The sequence below is a fragment of the Nuphar pumila genome, chromosome 9 (genome assembly GCF_984573655.1).
Source record: "Nuphar pumila chromosome 9, dmNupPumi1.hap1.1, whole genome shotgun sequence".
Lineage (NCBI taxonomy): Eukaryota > Viridiplantae > Streptophyta > Magnoliopsida > Nymphaeales > Nymphaeaceae > Nuphar > Nuphar pumila.
In genome coordinates, this window is record NC_143257.1 from 104,762,788 (window position 1) to 104,783,725 (window position 20,938).

Sequence of the window (20,938 nt, forward strand, 5' to 3'; positions counted from 1 at the left end):
TTAACTTGAATTGCATACATCATGGTTCCGGGCAAGGGTTACCCATACGGGCTCGTCTAAACAATACATACCTATCATCATCATGGGTGTTTGTGCTAGGTGGTAGACTCATATGAGACTCCGATTTTAGTCCCATATCGATGAAGAGATCGGAGTGAGAGGGGTGAAGGGCGTATAAAGTGAGGTTGAGAGGAATGTTAAATTCATACCTTTCTCGGCCTTTTGGCTAAGATCAAGTGTAGTATCTGTTCTTATCAGTTTAATATCTGATATGTGGTCCATGTGACCACACGATATTAAATTAATTTCTTTTAGGGGAAGGTGCCACCACAGTAGCTTGCTGCTGGGCCCTTCGAGCGTCGCCCTTGCGTTGCACTACTGCACGGGCCTGGCGCACCCCTACCAGTCTTTAATATTAAAATTTTATTAGTTTATCGATTGTGGGGTCCTTTGGGTTTCATTTTCAGTAACGGAAGACGTGAAAATCGGTTGGATTTTATTCTGGGTCGTGGATCAGATCTCCACAATTTATTCGATAAAACCTATGAAGATGTGTTGGATTGGTATGTGACTTTTAGGATTGTGATATATGATCCGGAGATAGTTTCAACTCTTAGACTTCGATGGGAAAGTAATTTGAAACTTGGTGGAACAACTTGTTCAACACACTTACTGAAAATATTGACTAAAAGTCTAAAACACACAAAGTCTGATCTGATAAGAATGAATCTGATCCATAGATTGGATCTTGTTTCATGATCTGTATAAGAAATTCAGGCTGGAGGTCCAACTAAACCTGACCCATTCACTACTTGGACTGAAAGGGCTCGGCGAGATCCGCCTCAGCCCAATAAGTCTTGTGCCCAGCTCAAACCCTACAAGAGTCTGGTTGTCTTTTGCGAGGTTGAGGCCGGGTTAGGCTTGTCAAGCCATAACAAGGCTTGGTCAAGCTAGGCTGGGGTGACCCGATGTCCACCAAAGAATTCCATTCATTGAGCATGAGGGAGGGCTGCCATTTCAAAGATGCAGAGAAGAGTTTGGGAAGACAAGATAAATGGAGGATTTTTTTTGTATCAGTCTCCAAGGTGGAGATTGATGAGTTGTGGAGCCTGATTCAGAGTTTTTGCCCTTGCAGTAAGGGGGGTCTGGGGGCTTCCCCCCTGACGCGGGTCCCGCTGCGCGGTCAGTAGGCAGGGGGTGGGGGGGGGGGCGTGTGAACACCCCAAATTTTCCAAAATTTTTAAAAATTCCTCTTTTGCCCCTAGCATTCACCTTCTGAGATATCCATAAGGGCAATTCTGTAAATTTCTATTTATTTCTCGGATTCACTGGTTGAAGATCCAAAATCCAAATTTATTTTTCATATCTGACTCCAATTTCAGATTCAAATCTAATTCTGAGCCCTATTATCCAATTTTCAATTCAAAATCTAAAAATACAAAAATAAATTTTCTGAATGGCTCAGACAGTTCATCCAGTATCCATTTGGATCCACTCGTTTCATTCCCTAAATTTCGAGATCCAAACTTCAATATTTTCCCAAAATCCCGGATCCAGATCCATTTTTTTTTGAAACTTTTTGAAATTAACCATGTATTTTCTCAAAAAGTTTATTTCAGAAAATCCTACAATTTTAAAACAAATATTTTACAAAAACATTTTCAAAAACCTTATCTGGATCCCATTTGCTAAAAATCCCTCGTATTTTCCTCATATTTTTAAGTTTTCTTTCAAAAACTTAAAAGAAAAGCCTTCAGAAAAGGGGCTCTACTCTCGTTTTGGAAAAACTATCCTTTTAAGACCACCATTTTGAAAAATTTCAAAACATGGAGGACCCGATTTGTAAAAACCCCCAACGGTCTTCTGTTATAAGAACACCCACAGGGGTCGATCAAAGATCATCCACTATTCACCCGGCCATCCGTCTCCAAGCTCCCATTGCCTCCTTCTTCTTCTCCCTCTCCCTTTTTCTTCCTTCTCTCTTCTGATCCCTCCCCTTTTGATCGAGTGAAGGAGTTTGAACCTGCAGCAAGAGTCCATGCAGTTCAAGGAAGGAACTCAATCCGGTTCAGGTACGATTCCCTTCCCCATTCGCTCTTCTTCTTCTTTTCCTATTATCCCCCTTTATTTTTGTCTTTCTATTTTCCACAAGTTTTCTGGTTTGCTCTTCACTATTTAACGGCAAGCAACCTTGTAGTATCGATCTGCATATAGCAGTATCGATCTACATCTTGCAATATTCATTGGAATACTTACATTCCAACATGTTTTTCATTTTCTTTTGTGTTTTGCTGTTTCATTTACATTGTATTTCCTCTATATAACTGTTCAACGACATTTTTTTTTATTTCTTTTGCTTCAAGCATCGTTTCGCTTCATCTTATTTTGCTTCCGCATATGTTGTTCATCGCTTATGGCTCTTGCATAATCCCTGTAACCGATTTGGTTTGGGCCCGTAATTATGATTCATCCTTCATCATGCGGGGTTTGCATTATCATCGTTTTATCCCCTGTTTCATGCTTCCCATTCAAGAGAGAGGTTATGATTTGATAAAACCTTCCAACCAATCAATCTTGCTATTTACTGTTTCAGTAATCTTAAGATTTATTTTGGTGTTAGCGTACATTAAAATGATGCTGAGATGCTTCACTTAGTTCATTCATGTTTGCCATCATACTGTTCAGTATAATCCACATGTTACATAGCATTCCACTCTCACCTCTCACTTTCTCAATCATACTTGCTTTCTGTATATTCTCTTCCATTACGCAATAGTAGTTCTTGCATTTCTCCTTGTTTTCATTAAGACTTCTTTATCATTTTCATGGTGCTTTTCCATTAAGTGGATCCATTGTGGTAAATATCAGAATCACTTAAAATTGATCTAAGTCTGATATTTCAATCTGGGAATTCCACGAATTCGAGTCAACATTTGATCAGAATTCGATGGCATATGTTTGTGTGTTCTATCTAAATTTTGCATCATCTGTGCAATATTCATCATAGGCATTGCATACGCATTGAGTCTGCATCAATCTGGTTTTTATTGAGATTTCTCTTATCAGTTATTGTGCCTTCCATTAAGCGGATCCAACATCGTAAATATCATAATCAATCAGAGTTGATTCGAGGCTCATATTTCGATCTGGAATCCCTTGAATTCGATTCGACACCTGATCAAAATTCAACCGTACACCTTTACTTGTTCTGTTCAATTTTGTGTCATTTATTTTGTCTATTCATCGCACCTCAATAGGATGCACCACAACATTTCCATCATCAACAACATCATCATGGGTGCAAACCTGTGTCATCTTGTTAGATCACACATTTCATTCATTTCCCATTCCATTCATTTTGCTGTCAATAATCCAGAGTTTTATTAAAATCAACTGGATCTACCATGTTATCTAGCCTGCTCACTTTCGTTTGCAGAGGGCAATGAGGAGGCCAGATAACCACTGGTTTTCTCACTAAGCGGCATCAAGCTTTTGATACTATTTGAAGTGATGGTCCAGACGGTATGTGACGCTTCTTACACACACCATCCTCACTATATGATTTGATAACAAAGTAACATTCAGAATGATTCTCACTATACTTTTATGCCTATTTCATTAAGAAACTTCTGAAGTCCTGTTCCGAGTAATGTTCTAGCCCTCCACCACTGAAATGATGCCAAAAGGGAGGCTGGCTCAATTCTCAAATCGAGGAACCCCTAGTCTCTTGTTCTGTTCATTCAGTACATTTATGCCTTCATTGTCATGATAGAAATGCCTATTCCCAGACTCTGAAGGCTGGTACTTACCAGCAATATCCATCCAACCCCTCCCATTTGCCCTGGAGTCATAACCATTTTGAGCCCTGAGCTTGAGGGACTCTCCATGTGCCAATATTATGATCGTGCATTTTGCTGCTAAACATTTGATTCGTCTACTGTCATTTGTTGGATGTATATATTGTCTTTCTCGTTTGTTTCGTCTTTACATTGCATTGGCTATGTACCCTGTGCATCATCTCATCACACTTTACTTGTTAATGTTCATTTGGTTCATATGATCCGTATGATAGTTAAACTGTCTAAGAGCTTGCGGGATCCATGTTGTGTTGCATATACCCCACTAGTTACAATGGTAAGTGAAGCATTGATGGTCGATGTTCGGGTTCACCTTTGCCGCTCATGGCCTTAAGATCATCTTCACCCCCTCTTCTAGCAAGTCAAAAACCTAAAGAGTAAGGTTGTCCCTCAATAATTGCATGATTGAAGTGTTGTCAATATAGCACTCCTCGCTCAGGGTATCCAATTCTGTAGTTTTCTATCAGGTGCTTGTTTTGACAAGTGACCAGACCTTCCAGAAAATTCGATAATCTCACAGTAAAGAGCCGAGAACTTGAGATCAAGACCAAAGCAAATCAGATGGGACGATGGGGAAACTGATTAGCAAGATAGGTCTTCCATCTTCTATAGCGAACATATTTTTGCAGCAAGAATCGTATTGGCTGCCAATGATGCACTATCATTAAGTGAATTAGAGTTAATGGAGCTGTTAGATGTGAGATCAGATATTATAAAATCTGCACTAACTCAAATCATGTCAATCTGTATGCCACTTATCAAACTGGATTCCAATTGATGAAAGAACATATTCATATAGAATGCCTTGGTGGTCATCTTCCCACATCCCTAAAAGGTTCAGGTATAGTATTATATGTAGGTATGCTATTGGGTGCCTTGACTGAGTTGGTTGGTTCTGCAGAAATTGGTAAAATTCCATTCTATTTAAAACTCTCACTTCCAGCTGTATTACCAAGAAGTTGTGAAGGTCTGGATGGTCATTGACACCGAATATGAATTTAGTTCAAAAGGGCTGATTGAGATAGGAGAAAGCAGCTATTCATATATATATTTCATGTGAAGGGAATGGCAAAAGAGCTTGCAGGTCGGATTGTGGTTTTGCAACCAAAAACACCTTCTGAGTTCATTGATAGGTTACAACAAATCAATGTATCTCTACTGTAGCATATGCATTCATTATTGCTTCAGTCTTATCACCCACATTCGGTTCATTTCAAAGTAGCGTTCACCTATTGCATATTATGTTAGGTTAATACTTGCATGTTAGGCTAGATTAACACCTGCACTTTCATTTTGTTTTATCACCTGCACATGGTCCACTTACCTGTTACACTACTACATCCCCTGTTGCACCTCACCCAGTTTCTGTGAACATCACTTCACCATTCCCTACACAACACTCCACCTGTATGCTGCACTTATCACTCACATTTCCCCTATATACCTGCACTTCAAGCCTCACAACACCTCACTGTATACCTACTACACTTTAACTTCCAGCACATCATTTACTACACGTGCATATTGCTGCACATAGCACCTCACCCAGTCTCTGTGAGTATCACTTACATTTGTTGCACCTCCCACAACACCTTCTCATTGAACATTTCTCAACACTTCAGTGCACTTATACTGCTATGCACATGCCTTCACTCCCTACATTTTCTTGCACTTACAGCAACACCGAACACTATATACTCCCCACTCTCCCATGCATAACAACATTTCTCCACAACATTTTCAAATCCCACTCACCCAGCTCACAACCTGTGCACCCATGCAACACTGCATCACACTTAATCTCAACCTGCTGAAGGTAATTGCTTAAGGCAGAAGCTCATTCACATTCATCTGGTATGGTGAAATTTGCTGACATGACCCAACATTCAAGTCCTTTACAATTTAAGCATTTAGGCAAGGTATAGCCTCTGCATCTAGGTGTTATAATCTGTTGTTCATTGGATTCATTAGACTCATTCAAATCATCTCACATACACTTTCATGTATTTACCTTTATTAGCATTAACATTGCATAAGTCCCATTTCATACATCTCCTCATTGAAAATGAAGGCTTCCTCCTATGCATTTCTCCATTGCATGTATATTCACATAGGCATTTTTCTTTCCGTTCAACAAGTTTCTTCTACATACATTTTTATTAGTGTATGCATGTGCACTCTTCATTTGGTACATGTATTATACCTAGAAAAATGCACCTCATGCATACATTAAGTATCATATCTTCATTAGTATGAGTCTTTCCATTATAGTTTAGGTATAACCATATGCATATTGATTATGCCACGACATCTTCCACTTGCTTCTATGTTTTGCCTTTGGCTTGGTACTAACTCAGTTTTTTGCAGAAAAAAGGTGGAAAAAGCTGATTTCTTTTTCTCAGATTAGGAATTTTATATTTCAATTTTAATTCAAAATTGTAATAAGTTGATATTAATGGATTTTTTTTTTTACTTTCCAGTTTAGAATAAAATGTATGAGCATATAGATCTCATAATTGTCTGCTTCATCTCATTTTAATTTTACTTTTATTTCAAAAATCTACAATGGTGAAACACGAATGGCACATGCACCTTTCTAATAAGAGATAAATAATTTTAAGTAAATGATTGACATTTATGACTATAGTCAAAATGTGAACAATACTTAGGATTTTTACCTTTTATGGAATAACACTTGATTTCCTATTATTATTTTTCTAAAAACTCTTTTCCTCCTCTATCAGAATTTAAGATATAAATTATCTTGAGATATATTTATGGCCATAGTCACAGATATATTAAAAGATAATTTTATATTAAATCCTACAGAGGCACAAAATCTATTTTATTCTTTATCAGAATTTAAATAAAGATTATATTATAATATATTTGTGACCATAGTCATGAATGTATTATGACTTAATCTCATTTCAATTCTATTAAAAAATGAAATATGCTTTTAAAAGCCTAATCTTTAAATAAATTTCAAAACATTTATCATTTAGGATAAAATTGCATTCTTTTTTAAATTATTTTAAATTATCTTCAAAAATCAAAGTGATTTTGAAATAAACTTTCAAAAACTCAGCTTTTATTCCCTAAATTCAAAGTCATTTAAACTTCCATTTATAAATTCAGATTTATTCTTTTATTCTCAAATCCATTCAGTTTTAAATTTCTAATTTTCAATTCTCATTTATGAATTTCATACTTTAACTTCAAATTTTATTCAAATTCTTTATTTTCATTGCAAATTTTCGAAATCCATTTCAAATCCTGAGTTTTAATTTAACTTCAACTCAAAGTTTTGAAATTCACCTTGAAATTCCAAATCAAATTTTGAGATTCACTTTGAATTTCTAAATCAATCTTCAAAACCAATTCAATATTCCAATTTCAAAGTCCAATTCAACTTTCAAATTCCATTCTGGTTTCAAATTCCAAGTCCAATTTCAAATCCTAATTTCAATTTTGGAATCCAACTTCAAAGTTTATTTCAAATTCTAAATTCCCAATTCCTATATTCATTCTTCAAATTCCTATTTCAATTTCAAATTTCAAATCCAAATCCAAATCCCAAATTCAATTTTAAATTCCAAATTCAAAACTAGATTTCAATTATCCTTCAATTCCAAATTTCAATTTTAGCATCAAATTCCAAATTTCACCCTTTTCAAAATTTTATTTTCAAATCCTCCTTCTTTAATTCAAATTTTGATCCATTTTAATCTTTAAATTTCGAGTTTCTTTTCAGATCCAAGTTTGAATTCAAAATTCCAAAATCAAGTTCAACTTTTTGAATCCCTTCTTTAAGGATATTTTCAAACTTATTTCAAAATCACTTGGAAAAATCCAAATTTCCTAAAGCATTTCTCAAAAGCATACATCTTTGCATTTTTATAAGCACATGCATGATTCAATGTGCATTTAGGATTTCAGAATAATCATTTAGACAAATTTAGGCAAGGCAAAAGACATTTATTCGATCCTTGGTTCAATTACCTCTGGTAAAAGCGCCAAGAATGGATGAACCTCGTACCGACGAGCGAATCCCGTCTCTCCATTCTTCCCACAAACTTTCAAAAATAGAGGCGAGTTAAATTTCAAAATATCTTTTCAAATAAAGGTCAAGTGAGACCTTGCAAAAGAGTTTCTTTTTTTTCTTTCTTTCTTTCTCTTCCCTCTTCTTTCTTTCTTTTTCTCCTTCAAAAAGGGAGAAAGGGCTGAAATGAGAAAAGAAAGAAAGAAAGGGAAAAAGAAATTTTTTTGCAACGATCGCAAACCGCCCCTGGCGGGAGTTCGTAGGGGGGCGCGCCTCCCAGATTTTTTTTTGGGCTTACGTTTGAGACCCGATTTCGTATGGATCAGACCCAATTCGTTTAGGGTTAGGGTTGTCACCCTTGCCTTGTATAAATTCTTTCTTTTTTTTTTCTCTTGTAACTGTCGAAGAAGAGAAATAAAGTTTTCCTTTGGGCGGCCGTAGTTTTTTACTCTCTCTCAGATTTGAGAGAAGGTTTTTTCACGTAAATCTCTGTGTCTTTGTTGTGTTTGGTGTGATCATTCTTGTTTATTGTTTCTTTTGGTTGTTTCTTGCTTACAGTTTTCCTAACAAGTAAAGGCAATGTTGTCGTGGGAGCAACCAAAGAATGTCTCAAAATCTGAAGTTTCTTGAAATTAGTTGGGTATTATCGTTGATTTATCCAGGATTTTGAAAGGATAGCAGCTCCAATAACTAAGCTACTAAGGAAGGGAGCCAAGTTCGTGTAGACTCCTTATTGTGAGGAGGGATTCCAGGAACTAAAGAAGAAGCTGACCACAACTCAGGTATTGACATTACCCTTTGGATTGACAAGCTTCATTGTCTACAATGATGCCTCAGCTACTAGGTTAGGTTGCATGTTGATGCATCATGAAAAGGTGATCACTTACGTCTTCAGACAGTTAACAGTCCACAAGTGAAACTATTCGAAGCTCCAAGATATCTGAATTTGATGGTTTGGAAGAAGGCCTAGAAGCTATGTCCAAATTTGAAATGGACGGGTACTTCAATTTGACTCTAATGGACTCAAGAGGATCAAACCTAAGATTCTTTGATCATGGGACCTATGGTACACATGTTTATGAAATAGTCTGGGATTATGGATTCAACCATGTCTTAGGATCCAAATTGTATAGGACATATTACAAATTATTTTTTGGTAAAAATTAGTGTCCTAGGATCAAGGCAGGGCATCCTCAACAAATTTTTATTTAAAAATTTGAAAACATATTCAAGCCAAAACTGATTGTAAATCAAACATTCAGTGAAATCCATTTGAAACCAGTTGTTTAATGGATATGAGCCTTGATAAAAATTTTAAAATATTTCACATGGGTTATGAAAAAGTGAATTATGCATATACACAAGTCTGAGACATCATAGTGAAGTCCCAACATTTATGTCATATTTGTTTTTCAAAGGAAATTTTATGGTGCATGTTTGCAATTATGGCATATACACAGTCATGTTTTAATCTAATTATGGAAAAATAGTCTCATGGGAATGTCCAAGGACTAAATTAGAATTTGAATGATTTGCTGCAATATAAATGCATGTATGCTTACTAGGTGTTGAAAATTTATTGTTATTCTTGTTAAATTGCACTTATTACAACACATGTAATCTAAGGTCATGGAATTGTTCAGAGATCAGTTTGTAAAAGAATGTAATAGATGCATGTTATGATGTATTGATTTTTTTTATATGAAAGCTTGTTTAGTATTTTAAATTCCTGCTATTCATGTTTTAAATTTGCAAGTATGGCAAACGTGGTATGATGCATGATATGGATAACATAAATTTTATGGGTATTAACCCAAGTGAAATTTGTTGATATGATTCTAAATGTGGCATATTGCACATTTACTCTGAGAAATGACATGTATATGAGAAAATGTTCTCGAGAAGTTAATTATAAGCTGCACTAAATATTATTACACCATGAAAGATGGGGTAATGTTGCTCATCAAATGTGAATGAGCTAGCTTGTCAAATATGAACAAGCACCCACATCAACCATATGGGATGTGTTGACATGGACTCACTTTGGCGGTCCCGTCGTGGGTCAAATGTGAACTTGTCCCCTACCACGACGGCTTAGAGAGAACTGAACTCTGATACTCGAGGTAGAGGTGAAACTGCAATTGTATGTCTTAGTAGTGAATTACGATGTCCTAGACAGAGGGATGCCATGTATTCCATGTCCCAGACCTTGGTGTCGACGTTTCTTATCCTTCAGAGGTTAAAATATGAAAATGAAATGTTTGAATGAACACCCCCTAGGGGGCATGAGCACACAAGTAGCATGAGAAATGGTGTTTAATAGTTAATCAGGATTGTCACTTAATTTGTGATGGTTGCAAGAATGACACATAATTCAAAAGCAATTGAATGAAAATATACAAAATGTGATATGCATAATTGTTATGCTTGAATTACATGTTTGTGATATAATGTTATATGTTTAATAAATGGTAACCTGTTGATTTGTCTTTTCTGTTTGCTTTATGTATAGTGTCTACTAAAGACCAAATAAGGGTCTACGAGATTATATTGAGACATTAAATTGTCTCAGACTTCTTTACCTTACTATTTTACAGGCTCACCAGAGTAGGCAGACATATAACGCAATACACAGAGACTCATGGATATATTTGGAATGGACTGGACTACATATGAAAGTCTACTGTTATTTTTTGTTGTGAAATTCTGACATTCCATTTAATGAAATGAATACAACTATTTTTGTAACTTTGAGTTGTAAATGGTTTGAATGGTTTTTACTTAAAATATGTGGCGTGCCCAAGGTTAGGGCATGTTTGAATTTAAAAAGGTTTTTGTTGTGTTTGAAAAGAGTTAGAAAAAGGATATAAAAAAAATTCTAAATTTTAATGGCATCATAGATTGTTTAAGATTAAAAATTGAAAAATGAATAGGCTTATAATGTTTGACATACCAAAATGGTAATGAGACATAAAAGAATAACTCCCATTGAATATGGATCTGGTGCATATTCAAATTGGATCTGGATATGAAGACAAACTTTACTAATATATGAAAATCATATACCTGAATGCTAGCCTTGGAAAAAGAAGTGTACCCAATCCTTGCCTGTGCTCACACCCTTTCTCACATAAGCCCTAAATTGCCATACCCAGACAAAGGTGCTGACAAAGCTATTGCAAGAACCACCGAACCTACGTGGAGGTGCTGCTCATGACAAAGGGAAGCCCCCATAGGAGAAAAATGGACTCCCAAGTTCAAAAAAGGTATTGTTCAATTTTTTTGCTTATTTCTTTTAATTTCATATAGTTAGTTCATCAAATATTTATACACGCTTCATCTTTATTGCATATCTTAATCCGTCATGGTGTGTTTCAAACTATGGAGTTCGAAAACCTACCTTTGCTTTACCCTTTTCTTGGAAAAGGGATGGCCAGGGCTTGAAATGAGCATCCCACATCTTCTAAAGGTTTTTAAAAGAATTTTAGTGAAATCTAGGTAAGTTATTCTTCCTCTTTAATTTTTTTTATCAACAGTGAATCATGTTTTTAGGATAACTGGTTTAAATATTTCATTTGATTGATTAGTTTGTCATGCATGTTGGAAACATGTTTTTAGGATAACTAGATTAAATCTTAAATCTTGCACTGCACTTGTTAAAATTTTATATCTGTGTGTGTTCTATGATTAATTTGATCAATTTTAGCAAAAATAATTGTGACTACAAGATCCACAACGACAAGATTCAGAGGATCCAACAAGCCACATACACCAATTGTACTGGTTTCAAGCACATGAGTGGTTCCTAAAACTAAAAGAGGAAGCAAATGACAGAATAAATCAGATGCATTTTAAAAAATTCTTGAAGATTACACCATGAAACATCATCCATAGTCACTTAGAGGCTTTATGCAATTTTAAAATCCAGCAACCAACACATTTTAGTTCAGAGATATTAACATAACCATCACATTGGAAGACATGACATAAATCACCGAATTTAAGTGTCATGGGGAGCCAATGAGTGCACTTCAATGGAGAGATTTCAAGCACACTTTAGGTATTTATCTACAAGTGAATGTGGATGCAGTTGAAGATGAAAGGATTAAGTTATTATGGTCAAGGAAGCACTATAATTCCAACACGGTGAGGAGAATGAAGGGAAAGCTACTGTGTGTTGGAGGGAAGGGTGGTTATAAGATTAAAGAGGTAATAATATTCTTGCTATACTTTTTTGGTACATGCGTATTTATCGACACTAGTGAGAAGTCGATCCATAAATCATACATTCAATTGTTGAAAGACCTAGACTACGTCGATAATATGCATGTGAAACAACCTCACTTGCACACCTATATGCAAGTTTGAGTAGCATGAGACATGGAAGAAAAAACATCTTTGATATGTTGATGTATTTATTCTTTTATTATACTTAAACTTTTAATTTATATTCAAATATTATTTAATATTATTGATATACTATACTGTGTATTAATCCATGTTAATCCTCGCAAGTTTAGATATAAGAGCACATATCCATTGAAAGGCTTCTGAGATGTAATTGTCTCCCTGAATTTTCATGTGTTGCAATGTAAAGTCGATGAAGTAATGAAGATGAGGAGAATGATCAAAGAGGGTTCGGTCTTCACATGGGAAGGACCCATTACGTTGTATTGTTGCATAAACTAACCATGTCACATGTAAGTATTCTTGAAATAATTTCTTATATTTTTATAAATAATATGATATAAGACTAACCACGAATGAAACTTTATTCTGTAGGTAAAATGGTACCCCTACGAAGATGCAGAGGAGGAGGAGAATGATGATGTGATTATACAAGCGAAGGATATCGCAAGGAGGGACATTTGGTTACACAAAATAAATAAAGTTGAGTTCCAAATGGCTAGTCGAGTGGTTCGGCAATTTGGGTCTCTCTAGCAACCACCCTGTCACCCTTGCATAGTTAGCATAATCGTATCAAGCACAATGAATGATTGGATGAAGGATTACCCCATGGTGATCCAGTCTGAATTTGAAGACTTGCATGGTGGCATCTAAGATATTGACTTGTTAACCATGGTACATGCCTACGATGATGATGATGTAGCTACTAATAACCTGAAGTTTGCAAGCAGCCCCTCCACAAAGAGGGACATTGAGGAGGAGGAGGAACTTGGAGCGAAGAGTCTGAAATATATAAGGTCTGCAAGTGGAGTGGATGCAAAGTTGACTCTTACACTAGCTGAAAACCACATGTTGAAAGACTTGCTTCAAGCAAAAGAGTCTATTATACATACTCAAATTGGTCTTATTGCTAACAATAATAAGGTCATCAAAGAACTACGAGTGCGCTTGATGTATCCACAACAATGACACTGATTTTGATTGTTTTGTAAATCATTGTAATTAAGTAAATAATGTTTTATAAATAATTATAAATATAGTTGTAATTGAAATTTTTGTTTAACAGTTTAATTGTATGCCAAAGTTGAATTGTCTATAACAACTTAACTTTGAATTGCAAATAAATGTATATAGTTTTGTATTTGAATACTTATAACATGTGAATTGTGTATCTACTGTATAATTGAATATTATAGGTGAATTGTCTATTGTAAATTTAAATATTATAGGTGAATTTGAATGTTATAGGTGAATTGTGTATCTGCTGAATTGTAAATTTGAATGTTACATGCAACTTTGAACACTATGACTAAAATTATATAACTTTGCATAGGGAGGTATGCGAACAATGACCAAGATTTGAGAGGATCAGGAAGTCTACAAAAAAGTATTACAAACAATGACCAATTTGTACGAAACATAAGATCAATCGAGACTTTCGTAACAAAAAATATGTGATTTCCTCTTAAATATGCAATTTCCCTTCTGAATATGCAATTTTTCTTCTAAATATGACTTTCCTCCTAAATATGTGATTTTCCTCTTAAATACGTGATTTCCTCATAAATATGTGATTTCCTCCTAAATATATAAATTTGTTTTAAATATATGATTTCTTCCTAAATATATAATTTTTTCCTAAACATGCAAATTTTCTCCTAAATATGTGAATTTTCTCCTAAATATGCTGTTTTTTTACGTTTTGCACATGTCCTTGTTACAAAACATTAAACATGGAATCAAGTTAAATATACAAAATTTGCAAAACTTTAGCCTATTTAAAGAACATACAAAACTTACAAAACATAATTTATAAAACATTAAATATTTAAAGAAGATCTAAAATTTAAACCTATAATTTACAAAACAATCCTATCAAATTTATATCTAATATTTGATAATTCTGTCAAATTTATATCCACTGTTTTACAATAGTAATCAATGTATACTCCCTAAAATATCTTGTCATTCGAAACCTTATTGACCAATGTCACCTCATCTTTTGCCTTTTGTTTGTCCTTTGAACCTTTTGTGTTCTGATGTAATCCTTTTTGGCCCTTCGCCTCCTCCTCAACTTTCTTTTTGGTACATCAAAAGCCATTTTTTCTCTCATGCATTTATAAAATTGTATCATATGCTTTTTATAGTATGTTATATCATTATAAAAAAAGGTTATTAGCAAACAACTAACTATATAACTTATATCCCAAAAGCATAACAAAATATCACATATAAATATGTACTCGTGTAATGTTCAAGTCTGTGTTTAAGCTCAAGTAATGCATGTACGATAGGACAAATATACCATAATCATACGTATAAAATCATATACCAAGTCAAGAATATGTATATATACGAATTGAGTTAACAAACATATGCAAAGTAATTACTCATTTTTTTGTTGAGAAATACCTTTCATAGGAAATGGCATGCAATCAATGTAACAGTCGTAGCTAAACCACTCTGTAAAGAAATGAGCGTGCAACAAAACATTAACCTACTAAGTATGAGAGAACACTAAGCACTTATTGAATAAGTAATATTATCATATTAGTGCTCTCATGTTCTTATCTGCATTAGTTGTTGACCATGTGATATTGTATAACCTGAACTCCCTTGCATTCATATTCATTTTTGAAAGAACCCAATGTTGGTTGCCCCAGTTGACAAGAATTAATATCTATAATATAAATTGAGTTTAAGATCATGCACGTGAAAATTTATGTTTTGTAAGTATTTAAAGTTTCCAAATGGATACCTTGTTTGATTCAAAGAAAAGATACTGCAATTTGCTGGTCTCCAAGCATCCACAAGCCCCTTCTTGTATCTCTTTAATTTTGACCATTTGTTGTGAACAATTAATGTTTATCAGTTAGTTTTTATTAGTCAGTAGAACAATAACAGAAGCATCGCTTTTGAAACTCAAAAAAATACAGGGTAAGGTAAATGGTCATGGACAATTATGCTCATGTTACCATGTCTTGCTTATGGGATGCTTGGAGTCTTTCTATAAAACTTGCTAGATGCTAAATAATCAAAATATGTGATACATTCATATTAGATTTAAATGAGTCTATATACAAATATAACAAAATAACAAACAAACTAATGTGCAAACTCAACACTTACGTCACTTGCCAATATAGTGTCTTCATAAAATTCATGCTCTTTCAGCTTGTTTAGTTGTTACACTTATTTTTCTTTCTCATTAACTTGTTCTCATCACCAATTAAAATTAAATATAAACACACAATACCATTGGTTGTATATACACATGACTCAGGATATTCATACCTCAGACACCACAATTGGGACCTTCCTTGGGGGTGGGGGTGGGAGTGGGGGTTTGGTTCTCTTTATGTTGTCTTATTTTTCTTTATATGTATAAGTATTCATCACAAAATACCTAAGATATAAATAGAAGACCTAAGACATTAGAGCAGTTTATTAAAAAATAATATAGATAAATACAAAGAAGTAATTCATTAAATAACTCATAACAAAAACATATTTTACACAGCATATGTACTCAAACATATTGTTATTTGAGCTTTCACTTATTGTGGTCAACCTCACCACATACGCTATACTTATATTGCACAACATTCTTGTGTTTTATTCTCCATCTCTTCACCTTAGGTGACATTGCTTTACAAACCACTTTTGGTAGATAAACAATAATAAGAGTCGATGAAGCAATGTGTGAGACATTATTTGCCATCAAAAAGATGGATATGCATTATATGCAACTCAATATAATTTAACTATGAAAAACTTATTGCAGTAATCTTCTGGTAGCTTGCCCTTGTACAAAATGTATGTGATTGCATATTCGCATAGAATCCTGCTAACCTGTCACTCTTCACAAGAGCAAAACTACTTCTCAAAATCAACACTAAATGTGAGATCAACAACAAGCTTCGTATTGATATCGGTGACAATGTACTACTTGCATACATAGTTGTTGTGTCTTTCTCTTAAGTGCCTTGACCTTTTCTTTGACATTAGACACTATAATGCCTAATATTTTTTGCTCGATATTCTTTCTTTTCTCAAAAAGTTTTATCATGAAACAAAACCTTTTAATACGAAGAATTAGGAGCTTGTTACGTATGACAAGAATCCACAAATTGAAGCTCTTTGCTATATTAGACATTAAGCACTATCTTTTTGCTGAAAAGTCGTCAGTACAATGTTCTGGTTTCACATTAATGACAACATAATTATAAGTGGCAAAGTCTTGATCCTAGATTTTTTTAAGAAAATAAGTGCATTATTTTCTCATGGATGCTCGAACTACACTCTACCAAAGTGCACTGAGTGGTGAACCAAATTTCTTAAAAAAGTTCTTCAAGTGCTTTATATAATATCCAACATAACATATAAGCTATGTATGAGAGAGAACATAATTTAGACCTTCATACTTAAGACCTTCATACTTATTTGAAACAACTGAAAACTATAATATCTCTTTATATTCGTCAAAGACAGTGAGCTCTTCTTTCACATGCTCCAAAAATCATGACTATAAATTATTCCACTCCTTATCCACAACTGCAAATGTTATCGAAAACATCTCACCACAAGTATAAAAAATATGAGCTGACAACAATATGTCGATATAACTCGCTTTTAAGAATATGCCATTTACCATAAGATCCGGAGGACATCCTTTAAAAAACTCATTGATGCATGGGTAAAAAAATAAGAACAAGTACTTAAACTGATCTTTTTGACTGGTCTGAATGTACCTTAGTGATCCTTGATTAACCTTCATCAAATGAACCAAATAGGATAATTTTCAATCTCTTTTCATTAAATGAGAATCCATTGAACGAGAACATGTTCAAACATATTTCAATGGTGTAAAAACATAAAACAATTGTACTGCCCAACAAATGCTCATATAGCTTATACAACATACCAATGGTTTGACTTTTCAAGTGCCATTTGTGCATCATTTTCACCTAGCATTATTTGCCCCATGTGATCAGTGTCTTAGCCCTCTCCTATCATTTATGAGTTTGGCTCAGCAGACATGGTGTAGTCAACACCATCATCGATGTCATCTGATTCTCCATTGTCTACGTTATCGCTGCTATCACTAATTGACTATTTTATTGCACAAACTAAATCAAAATTGATTGTATCTATCACTTCCTTCACTTTTATACATGCAATATTCTGTATTTTCAACTTTCAAGATTAACCATAAAAATATAACATCCATTATCAGACCTATATCTCAAGCATAAATTACAATGTTCAACAATTTTTACCTAGCTTTGTCATATACAGTACAAGGCTGTATGTCATCTACATTATTGCGATGAAGATCACTAAAATTGGTTTGCCCATGTGCTTCTACATACTTTATAGTGATCATCTGATCATGTACAACATTAATTATTTGTAAAAGTTCTTTACTGCCTACACATCAAATATCTATATCCCTAATCAGTTTAGGCAACAACATGCCCTCCACATGTCTGAGCTTAATATTTGATGTATTAATATCATTCACTATTTGTCTGAGCTTAATATCATCTGAAATCCTTCACGCGCCTAAGCTGGATAGATGGTTCTTGAGATAGATGCATATTCTCTATAAGATTCTTATCATTTTATTCATCAACTGCTTCTTGTACATCACTTCCAACCACTTCTTATTTAACTCTGAAATAATAACTTCTTCTTTAACTTTGCAAACAACTAAATAGATATCACTACTAAATAACATTGATTCTACATCATCATTATCCAAGACGTTTATTCATATATGTTGGTCATCTAATTTTGGAGAACAACTATACTGGAGGATAATTATCTCTTCTACATATCTGATTTTATGTGACATCAAAACTATAAATTTTTTATAGCTTCTATTTTTGGAGACCACTATAGATCTTTAAGTAGGCGGATCAATGCTATGGTAGTATATTTTAACCCTTTCAGAGGCCATCAATAAATGCCTAAACTAACAATACAATATATCATTCATCTAATGAAAATAGTATGTGAGAAAATGCCATCTATATATATTTCATACATTCAATTAATATAACTATCCATGATAACACCAAACCCCTATTCAATGTTATTGCACAATCAACCCTAGCCCCATTACACCAACACAAAAATATCAAATATTAACTAAGGACAAACAAACAAACATAAATCAACTACAACAAAAATAAATAAATAAATATAACCCTAAACATAATAAACTCTAAACAGTAAAACTGGTGACAAATATTAAATAAAACACAGAAAAAAAATACAAAAAACATCCACAACAACAACTAAATACAAATACACATGAGACTATTAAATGCTCATATCTATAAAAAAAAGAAAAAAGTTCTGAATGAAAAAAATGATATGCATATATATTGTTTGTATGAAACTCACATTTCTATCTAATAACCTCATCAAAGTACAACAATTTTTTTTTACAAGAATCATCACAAGGTAAAAGAAAAAATGTTGAGAGTTTTAGAGGAAAAATGTTTGAATTCTTTTCAGAAACAAAGAAAAAAAAAGCAAAATGAACAAAAATGACTTTATATATGATTCAACAAGCATACAAATTTACAAAAATTCGTATGTCAAAAATTTGTGCATATCACCACATATTTGTGGATCTCCTTGAGGATCAACTACTGAAAGGAGGTTTGCATAGTATCTCGTGAATGTCATACTATATATGTGAATTTATTATGGTATTTGCGAAGTTACATAAGTTTCAATTACATGGGGTTCACAAATTTGGTTATGTGAACTTCGTGAGGTCTGCAAAAAAAATTATGAATCTACATTTTAATTAGTGATAATTTGTGATACAAGGAGAGCATACTAACATATCACACAAATTGCAAGAGGTTCGCTCGTGCAAAGGGCAAAAAAGTCCTAAAGAAGTTAAGCATTTATGAATTTGGATATGAAGCATATTTTAAAAATTATGAAGTATTTTGGGAAACATGTCATTTTTGTCATACAATACGATCATTTTTCGTTTGTTATATTTGTGCATGGAAGTGCGCTTATCTAATGTCAAGCTCCTATGCCCTTTAAACAAACCAAACTTCAAACTTTTGAGTGCAACTTCTAAATCTAGATGTCTTAGAAAGCATCCTTGAGTGTAGCCTGAACTTGCTCTACTTATGATATAGCGGTATGTGACACCCTAACTTGCAAGTGGCTGGTTTGCCAGCCTAACCATTTTTATTTTCATGAGATTATAACAAGTTTAAAAAGTCAGTTTTTTATTTTTATTATTTTTTTATAACTGAAGAAACAATGCATCGCCCACCGAGCTCATTAAGGTAAAACTTCATGCCCTTATTGCCCACCAGAGAGTACAGCCAATTTCAGTGTCCAGGCAAAATATGTGCACCCATGAGTTTTGTACCATGATGTCCTATCAACTTAGTAGTTCATGAATCACCCCTGTGCCAATGGGTCAGGATTGACCCTGACCCGACCTGTACCAAAACCTATAGGGTTGGTGAAAAACAAGGAGGTCCAATCAAAATCCAGGTCTCAAAGGGTCCAATTAATATGTGGACGTAGGTATGGTTTATGAAATTTCATACCAGACTGGGCCTGACCCGAATTTGGATTAAGATCCTCCAAATTTCAATGCAAAAAGGATAAAAACATATTATTTTACTGGATATTGTTGGAGTCTGGTTCATGTAATCCTTATAGAATCTAAGTATGATTTATCATATGGTAGGTCCGATTGAACCGAGGTCCGGACCCACTACCAACATCTCAAATCAGATCTGAGTTTGGTCTCATCCAGGTCCAAACCAAACCTGACCTGTTGACACCCCTGCTACAAAATGAGTGGTGCCCTTTTCGGCTATTTAAAGGCCATGATATATCGAAAATGGGTGACTATCTTAATATTTCATTGTCAAATATCATATGATGATATCATGAGATTTTCAAAAATTTGGTGCTATTTGTGACTGGTCCTAATTAAGGAATGAACCCCATTAGACCTATCTAAAAGCTTCTAGTTGCAAGTGTATTTTGCTTAATCTAATCTTATAAATTTGTTAATCTTTGTTCTTTGCTAGATAACATGGCTCGGATCAACTTATTTGGTCGCAGAACTTGAATTTTTTTGTTGTAAATCATTGGTGCAATAGAGTCATTAATTTTTATCAGCTTATAGACATGTTTAAACATAAATTCATAATCTAATACATAATTTCCACCAAAATGTACAGATCTTATTTTTAGGGTTTGATTTACAAAATCTACAATAGAATAGTAAAAAACAAAGTTGATAAAAATCAAATCAAATCAGCCTGGATCGGCTGAATCAAATCAAATCGCCCTAATAATTGATTTGATGAGGGGCTGATTTAGACCCCCCCCCCCCCAACAAAATCAGCAGATTCAGCTGCATTGGGCCTGAAATGAGGATTGAACGAACCTTTGTTTTTATTTTTTTTATTTTTTGCAAATAGACTCATTTCGAAATGATTCAATTGAACTCAAAAATGGATTCTTCTAACATTGGTAATAATGTCCGTTTTGGTCCATCTTTAGCTGACATACAAATATGTTAAATTCCACTTATTGTTTGGCTCTGTTTGCGAGCACACCGTCGGAGGAT

At 34.1% G+C, this 20,938-nt stretch overlaps 1 non-coding gene across 1 annotated transcript; it reads left to right on the forward strand.

Moving 5' to 3' along the window:
- The first annotated feature begins 205 nt into the window (after positions 1-205).
- LOC149828784 (U2 spliceosomal RNA) lies at positions 206-402 on the forward strand. The gene has a single exon (XR_016434485.1). It is a non-coding gene; the product is annotated as a U2 spliceosomal RNA (small nuclear RNA).
- Positions 403-20,938: the final 20,536 nt, after the last annotated feature.